At 41.5% G+C, this 9,782-nt stretch overlaps 1 pseudogene; it reads right to left on the minus strand.

Annotated features, from left to right (window-relative positions):
* Positions 1 to 6,270: 6,270 nt before the first annotated feature.
* Positions 6,271 to 9,317, minus strand: LOC145412621 (E3 SUMO-protein ligase ZBED1-like; annotated as a pseudogene).
* Between the last annotated feature and the right edge of the window lie 465 nt (positions 9,318 to 9,782).

Raw genomic sequence — 9,782 nt, forward strand, 5'->3', positions numbered from 1 at the left:
TCACCCAGGTATGCCTGTCAGGAATAATGTCCAGTCTTCCTTACCCCACTCTTAAACACTGTCCCTTCCCTGGTTTGACTTGTCCACTGCTGCCCAACTCACCACCTCTCCCTTTCTGCCATGCCTCTGCTGCCTTCACATATTAAATCGTTACCGTGCCTTACTCTACCTTTCCCTGCCATCTACCGCCCCACCTCTACTAACCTTCACTTGCCTAATCCTGTCCCTTCTCTGCTCAGTTCTGCCATATTCTTCCGTACTCTTCCCACTATTTTCTATCCTGCTTCCCTCCAAGTCTTATCCTCGCCCTGCCTTCAGCCTTCTTCCCTTCATGCTCTTCTTTTGCTTCCCAGCCACCAAACACGTACATCATTATCAGTTTTATTTCTCATTTCTCACACGCCCTCAGTGCTTTATTATTCTTAAAGTTTTCTTTCCATTCCTTCCATCCCTTATTTCACCCATTCTGTATAGCCTTTTCCTCCCTTTCTCCATCTCTTCCCCGTATGCCTTCCCCTTATTGTTGAATTCCACTCCTTTTATATTTTGTTCTTATCACTGTTTCACACCTTTCTGTACATTGTTTTTGTCTCTTTTATTACTGTCATTTATATCCTCCCTCATCCTGCCAACACTTTATCCCCTGCCTACCTCCCCTTCTGCCTCCTTGTCTCCTCGTGTTACTCCGCCAGTGCCTGCCTGTCTCTTTGCCTGCTAAATTGTCTGTCCACTTATCTAATAGTAGTTGTTCCTACCTGATTACTGTCTCTTTACTTCCGTTTCTATCCTCGTACACATAGACACACACAAAAACAAACATGAGCACAAGAAAAAACACAAATACGGCGACATACAAACAGAATATTACACATTGTTAAATATATTGTAAACATTCAGACGCTCTTTGGGAATGCTAGCTGTTGTTTAAATGTTTTTGTAGGTCTTCAGTATTAATAATCTTTGTCTTCCCTTAAGTATCACTCTGCACCCACCCTGTACCGTAACTAAAAAATATTTCCTTTTGTTTTTCGTCATCACTTGAGTGTGTAAAGTGCATGTGTTGGTGGGAAATGATGGGAAGATAGTGGGGGTTTATAAAGGCAGGATGGGGGGAGTTGGGGTGGCAGGGGAAGGAAGGTGGAGGTGGTGGTGGTGCGAGATGGGGAGATACTGTGGTATTGATGGCAGGATGGGTGGTGGTAGTGGTAGTGGGGAGATAGTGGGGGTGTTCATGGAAGGACTGGGGGTGTAAGGGTGGCAGGGGAAGGGTGATGATGGTGGTAGTGGTGGTGGTGGGAGATGGGGAGGTAATGGGAGTGTTAATGGTAGGGTGGGTGGCAAGGGAAGGTGGTGGTGCTTTTAATGGGAAATGGGGAGATAGTGGAGATGTTACTGGCAGGATTGCGGGAGTAAGGGTAGTGCGGGGGAAGGATGGTGATGGTGGGGGATGAGGAGATAATGTGTTATGGCAGGAAGGGGGGAGGGAGGTCAGGATGTTAGAGGAAGGGTGGTGGTGTTAATGGTGGTGGTGGTGGGAGATGGGGAGATAGGGGGTGATAATGGTAGGATGGGGGAGTGGATGGTGGCAGGAGAAGGGTAATGGTAGGAGGATAGTATGGATGAACAGGCTTAATGATAACTATAGAGGCAGTGGTGATGAAAATGGAAGGAAGGAAGGGATTGTGGTGATGACTGTTGTAGTGGTGAGAATGCTGGTAGATGGAATTATGTATACTGAATTATAAAGTATTCCTGAAAAATGACAAAGTGGCGGTAAGAGAGACAATGTGTGACAATATCCTTATAAGTGTGTACTATATGCTCTAAAGCACAGCTATCACCGCCACCATCAGCGATTTCTCAATGTGAGTCACTCCCTTAATCTGAACAATCTGTGCACTCACTCATTGACTCAGAACGATAATGAGACGAATAACTATTTGCAGTTGGGATAATAAACATACAAAGCTGAGTTTAGTCTCCGTTTGGTATTATATAAAATAAAACGATAGGTTGTGACTTTAAAAACTATATTGTCTGCTACAAGATGACAAAAAACAGTAAAGCTGAGTCAAAAAGTATCATTGATATTTTAACCCACATAAAAGCAGAGGAATTTTGAGTGACTTAAGAAATTATTATTATTTTTTTTTCTGAAAGGTATATTATTACCAGAAGCAAGAAATCAGTATGAAAGCAGCAATAAATGGGGAGGCGTTCAGTAAGTATTAATAAGACAAGAAGAAAACTCGCGAACAGTACAAGAAGAAAAAGAAAAGGGATTAGAAGGAGGAGGACGTGGGAGTTTAGGACAAGGAGAAAACAGAATGAAATAGTAATGTCTTTACTTTAGGACAAGGAGAAAACAGAATGAAATAGTAATGTCTTTACTGTAGGGCAGGAGTGTCGGACAGAAGAGCACACACTTTGATTTCTTATAATACTCCTTGCCGCTATCTCCATCCCCCCCTGTATCTCTTAATTTATACCTCCATTCTCTCACCCCACCAGCTCTCGCTTTCCATCTCCGTCTCCTTTCCAGATCTTTCTCTCCATCCCCCTCACCCCTCCTTGTCTTCCACGACCAATACCCCTGCACCCTTCATCCAGCCGTCCTTCTAGCTGCCTCTGGCAGAAAAGACAGTGAAGCAAAGCCGATGTGCTGGTCAGAGTACAGCGGTTTGTGTGTGTGTGTGTGTGTGTGTGTGTGTGTGTGTGTGTGTGTGTGTGTGTGTGTGAGAGAGAGAGACCTAATATACGACAGTGGATACAGTGTGATAAGCACCACGATCATATACTGAGGTACCGGTAAGCTACCGTACCCATCAGTTATTGTCACACATTGTTCTCTACCCTCACATTTAATCCCTAGACAAATAGACGCCACTCCTGAGATGCACAAAATCACCTTGCAGTAGGAAAAAATATAAAAAAGCAGATATAACCACCACAACCGCCATTTATTGTCTTCCATTATTCTTTATTGTCATGTTTGGCAAATCTCAGACAGGCTCTAGAGTACCTTTCAAAAGTCCTTGTGCAGAAGACGACGGAACGAGTAGTTTGTATAAGATATCAGGTGGCAGTGTAATAATTTTGTGTAGGTGTAGCAGTGTACAGTTCGTTAGTATGAGGTGTGGGAGTTTGTATATTTGCAGTATTAAGAGTTGACAGTTTAAAGTCTAGCAGCAGGGCTATGAAGTATCTGTATAGCCTGTATGCTATGCTGTACGAGTACATCACTTTTCAAACATCATGCTTGATGGTATGATAGATAAACTGTTCTCTTATTTTGCACTGAACAATGGTCAAGTATGGCAAACAATAACCTACTTTGGTGATACTCCTGTAACCCACGTGTGTGTGTGTGTGTGTGTGTGTGTGTGTGTGTGTGTGCACGCATTGGTTCTTGATTATTTTTCAGCTTATGTACATCAAGGTAAATTTGTTGTGGTCCTCTTGACTAGAATGCTAAGCTGAGTTTGGTTAGTTACCGTATTAATTTTGCTGTTATTAGACAAAGTTAGTTTAGGTGTTGTTACGAAACAGAGAAAGATAATGTACACTTTAAGTGAGAATACTAAAAATCACTACTGTCCCGTAAAGTTCCAGGTTCAAAACAAAAGAGTTAGGTAAAATTACAAGTTAAAGTTTAATGCTCAAACTAACAACAAAACATTCAGGACTCATAAGGATAATGTAATGGCAAAAAACAGGTTAAATATATGGTTAACTGCAATAGCCTCTATTAACACGAAATTAGCAAGAGTAAATTTATCTAAGTCAGCCCTGATAAAATGAAAATACACCGGGTAATGCTCAGTTAATGCAAGATAAATTATTACAGATACAAAATAATATTAAAACTGATGGACATAAAGATCCCTACATGAATTACAAAAACTTCACTAGGCCTACAAATTAAACTTATGCTACACAGTACAAGAAAAAATGCAACAACAGTTATACTCAAATTACACAGCTGCTAGATGGTTGGAGACTTCCGGAGCACTCGCAACAATAACTGTACAGGGGAGGACAGAGATGTGAACAAAATGAGGAGTAGATCTAAGTGGCAATGATGCAGAGACTGAGCTCATTATATAGGGGCCAGCAGAGCTTGATACAACTTGTAAGAAGGACGCGCAAATGAAGCCATGGGGACAAAGAGCTGATAATCCCGCACTGAATAACAGAAAGGACGACTTACTCTACTATAACGGTAGAAGGGGGGGACTGAGGCAGAACACGCTCGTGATCAAACATGCAGCATACTGTGCGTTAAAATTACACAAAGGATGATGAAATCATAGGCTATGTAACAGTGTATATAATTGATACTAGTCTATTTTAGATTAAATTAGGCTTAGTCAAGACCAAGTTACGAGTAGACGGACCTAGGTTAGCGTGGGTAATTTAAGTTTTATTTGGTACTACTAGAGAGTAGAGGTGGAAGAGAAGTGGGGGAAGGTGGTGGTGGGGGAGGGAGGGGGGGGCAGGTATTGGAGAACTGGAGAGCCGGCGGTGGGAGAGAGGAACGGGAGAGGAAGAGGGTGGGAAAAGGAGAGGAAAAGGAGGAGGAGGAGGCAGGGTAAGATAGGGAGAGAGGGAGGAAGGGAGGAAGGGGTAGGTTTAGGGTTGTTGGAGTGAAGAGTAGAGGGAGCGAAGGGGATTACGGAATGTGTGTGTGTGTGTGTGTGTGTGTGTGTGTTGTAAAATTGTCGTGCCTAGTGAGGTGTTCAGTCTGTGTGAGTCTTTCCACACCTGTGCGTTTTCGTACACTGGAGAACGAGGGTTCTCGCCCTGCCAGGGCGTTCTTCCACTCACGTACTGCTTTGGCGGACATAAGGGGCGCTGTGATTGAACCATATTATAAAGTATGCTTGTACCCAGTCGGTTTGCACTGGCCGATTACACTTGGTTCACAAGACTACACATACATCCAAAGCCACTCCAACACTATAATTACACTTACAAGCCCCGAGTCCGAATTCTCCCCAGTTTACGGTAATTCGGAGAGAGTTTAAGTAATCCTTCTACCAGCGAGAGAGAGAGAGAGAGAGAGAGAGAGAGAGAGAGAGAGAGAGAGAGAGAGAGAGAGAGAGAGAGAGAGAGAGAGAGAGAGAGAGAGAGAGAGAGAGAGAGAGAGAGAGAGAGAGAGAGAGAGCCGCAGCAGCAGCGAAAAAAAAAAAAAAGCATAAATACGCCGCGGTTGTGAGTATCGGTTATGTCTGAGTCGGTTACGTTAGATTCGGTTCTGACAGAGTCTGATACGTCGGGTCAGTTTTTTCTGAGTCGGTTATGTCATTCAGGTCATCGTGGTGTCCAAGGCACAGTCCATATCACAGTCCAAGTTCATAGCCAGGGTCGTCATCCAGGGTCGTCATCGTGGTGTCCAAGGCACAGTCCATATCACAGTCCAAGTTCATAGCCAGGGTCGTCATCCAGGGTCGTCATCGTGGTGTCCAAGGCACAGTCCATATCACAGTCCAAGTTCATAGCCAGGGTCGTCATCCAGGGTCGTCATCGTGGTGTCCAAGGCACAGTCCATATCACAGTCCAAGTTCATAGCCAGGGTCGTCATCGTGGTGTCCAAGGCACAGTCCATATCACAGTCCAAGTTCATAGCCAGGGTCGTCATCGTGGTGTCCAAGGCACAGTCCATATCACAGTCCAAGTTCATAGCCAGGGTCGTCATCGTGGTGTCCAAGGCACAGTCCATATCACCAGGGTTGGGGTCAATTAATTTTTATCAATTCAATTAAATTCCAATTCAACGTAAAATGTGAATTATTCAATTCAGTTCAATTCCAATTCATTTAGAAAAATAAATGTTCAATTCCAATTCAATTCAATTCATAAGCTTGTCAATTCAATTCAATTCCAATTAATATAATAATACGTTTTCAATTCCAGTTCAATTCAATAATACGTTTTCAATTCCAGTTCAATTCAATTTATAAGCCTGTCAATTCCAATTGAAGGTACTTATTTAAATCTTATGCCACCCAGGTACTCCCAGTAATATCAAGAGGAAAAATAAAACTGTTTATTCATTCACATATCTATTTTCCAAAAATTTGTCACCAACTTCAAGGTTACATACTGTATATTGTTAATATTAGATCTCAATTTTCATGTTTAACAAAGAACTTCCTTTAAATCAACAACACTGTTGCAAGTCGCAATACTATCCAATATCCTTAACATAAAACTTACTTCTTTTTTTGGAACAAAAATTAGAATTTCAAAATTGGCCCTGGAAAAATGTTACTCAGAATTACATCTGATCATCATCAATTCTTCAAATTTTTTGTCACCTAAATTGCACCTTTCAGGCCTGAAAAGCTTGCCAGCAACAGAAAACAGTCTTTCAACAGGAGCCGATGTAGCAGGAATGGCTAGGTACTTTGTTGCAAGTATAGTGAGGATGGGAAGCTCACTTTGTTTGGCCTTCCAGTAGCCAAGGGGATCACTGTCTTCTTGTATATATGGTTGGCTGAGGTAGAGTGAAACCTCGGTTTCTGATGGTCTTGCTGTTGGTGCAGAGGACCGGTTCACCAAAGCAAAGAATTTGTTCCTTTTCATCGGTGGTGGTTCTTCAGGGGCAGTAGATGAAGAAGCCCCACACCCACTGCATGCTGCATTCAGTGCATTGTATTTCCTAGTCAGAAGGTCACGAATGTCTTCGACTTCATTGTCATGGCACCAATTCAGCTTGTAACGTGGGTCTAAGGTGGCAGCTAGCTGGAAATCCTCCATGGACTCAAACTTACTCAGGCGAGTTTCTGTAGAGGCCTGCAGTGTAGAAACAAGTTTGCACTTATGCACTTCATGAAGATTAGCTAAAGCAGCCCGAAGGCCACGGACACTGTTAATTACCAAACTACATGTCACCATGTTTTGTCCCTGAATCTGATCTGTTACGTACTCAAATGGCTCAAGTATATCACAAAGCTCTTTTATGGTGTTCAGCTCATACTGTTTCAACTTGTAAGGAGTGTCAAGTTTGTCCCACACATCAGATGAAACACGTAGCACTGACCTTATCATCATCAGCTGGCTATTCCAGCGTGTACATGTTGCCATCTGGAGCTTTAATTCATTTGATAGAACTTCTGTAGCAGTTGTTGATTTCCTACAAAAACTAACTAGCTTTGCTACTTTTGTCAGAAATTGCTTGATCTGACTATCGTTCTCCAAGCCATCTTTTACCACAAGCTGCAAAGTATGAGCAAAGCATGGACTGCGATTTGGGGGTAGATATTCATACACTGTAGACTTCGTAGGTGCTGTATCATCAGATGGAAGGGTATCACAGACATTGACACCAAAATCATCACCATCGTCATCATCTTTAAGTTGCTCCATTGGGAAAAAGAGTAAATGCCTTCACCATATTTGCTGCGTTATCTGTAACAATGGTAGTTACCTTACTCCCAACATTATAGAGGGCCATTGTTTCTTGATAAAGCTATAGATATTTTCTGAAGTATGGGCGCCTTTAAAGCGACGGCATGCCAGCATAACACTATTCATGTTGTAGTCAAGTATGAAATGACCAGTTACACCTATAAAGGACCTCATATCCCTACTGGACCACAAATCAACTGTCACACATAAACTCTGGGCTTTCTGTAACTTGGTCTTCAACCGGGACTGAACACTGTTTGACTTTTGTGGTAGAAGTACACTACTCAGATGCTTACGACTAGGCATTGAAAACTTTGGCTCTGCAGTCACCATGAGCATGCGGAATCGCTCACTATCAACCAGGGATAGAGGAAGGAAATCATGTGCAATAAAGTTCACAATACAGTTAGTAAGTTCAATCTGCCGTGAGTTGGTGGATGTCCACTTGCTTCCTTTGGTACTGCCTTTCATGAAGTTAACCATTGAGGGCTGTTGTGGATCTGCTGGTGGAATATCGAGCTTTTCATAGATTTCTGAGTGGTTCTTCTGAAAAGAAAAACAAGGAAAATAAATTATTTAGTTTTACAAGGCTCTGAACAAAACTTCCCACCCATGTACAGAGTTTACATATAAGACTGTTAGGGGATCCAGGTGGCTTGACTGATATAAAAATGGAAATTAATCCATAGAGCTAAGCCATATTACTATGTAACCTCGCTAGAATTACAGGAGACTGCTACACTACTTCCCTCCAAAGGTGGCCATTGGCCAGCGATGGATTCGAACTACCGACCATCAGATCAGTAGCCAAGCGCTCCACCAGCCGAGCTACCCAGAGCCCCAGCTCGGTTGGTAGAGCGTTTGGTGACTGACCTGATGGTAATAGTTCAAAATCTGCTCGGTTGGTTGAGCACTCAGCAACTGATCTGATGGTCGGCAGTCCGAATCCACTACTGGCCACAGTATATTTTATAAAAAAAAACTGTTTTTCCTTTTTCTTTTTTTTATACAACTAATACATATCTTACAACAAATAACTCTGTCTCAATCTGTTTTGGTTCAGCTTTTTAAAGAGTTAGGCTAGGTTAGATAGGTACAGTACCAAAACCAAAAGCACACAAAAAGAGGCTACATTACAGCATATTTTATTGAAAACCAGTTTTTCCTGTTTTCTTTTTTATACAGCTAATACATGCCTTACAACTAATAACCCTATCTCAACCTGTTTTGGTTCAGCTTCTAAGAGGTTAAGTTAGGCTAATTAGGTACCAGTACATTACCAAACCCAAAGGCACAAAAAGACAATATTACAGTATATTTTAACAAACACCTGTCTTTCCTTTTCTTTTTCATACAGCTAATACATACCTTACAACTAATAACCCTATTTCAGCCTGTTTATGTTCAGCTTTCAAGAGGTTAGGCTAGGTTCTAGTTAGGTACAATACCAAACCCAAAAGCACAAAAAGATATTACAGTACAGTATAGTTTATGAATGACTGCAACTGCACTAATAACTATAAATATCAAATGTGTTGACTTAAACCAAATAAACAAATACTGTAAGTACTAAGTACACTGAAAAAGTGTAAAGAAAGAGGGTAATAAAATTCTCTCTCTCTCTCTCTCTCTCTCTCTCTCTCTCTCTCATACAGTAGTAGCCATAGTGTACTGAATATATAAAGAAATTCTTCTTAATTTCTTCTGTCTAAAATACTAATCAGGTACTACTAAAGTAACCAAATGCTCACCTCTAAATGCCTCCTGAAGTTTGATGTTGCTTTGGTAGATCCACCAACAGGCTGGTTACAGTGACGGCAAACAGCTTTAAGGTTTCCTGGTTTGCATTCACTAGAACTAGAAGGCATGTTGAAATGGCTATGTACATTTGATTTTAGTGGCATTTTTGTCACAGGATTTGTTTTTTAAAGCAGAGTAAGCCACTTATCATAGACCAGCTGCCAGTGGTTTCCACCACACTACTGAACTTTGCATGCTGGCCAACAGGGTATGGCAGGTTAGGCAGGACATGTACTGGACATGTACACACCAGCTCATCCAGGCAAACTGACAGGATTCAAACCTGCCATTCTTGAACATGACATCATACAAATTTTTTTTTAAATAATTGTAGAGACAATTATAAGGAAAAGAACACATTCTTAAATAGCCTATATTATTAAAACATAGGCTATATGTAAAGAACATAGTTTAAGTTTACCAGGCCTACTGTGATATGATTACATGAATAATGTTGCCAAACATCACAATATAATTGAAATAAAGCTATGTTATGCATACATTGTTGGCACTTGCCAAGTTGCCAGTAAACTATACAGTATTTTATAATGTCTGATCACAATATTTAT

Source organism: Coenobita brevimanus, chromosome 93, assembly GCF_032717465.1.
Source record: "Coenobita brevimanus isolate Jiangsu-jjx chromosome 93, ASM3271746v2, whole genome shotgun sequence".
In the NCBI taxonomy this organism is placed as follows: Eukaryota; Metazoa; Arthropoda; class Malacostraca; order Decapoda; family Coenobitidae; genus Coenobita; species Coenobita brevimanus.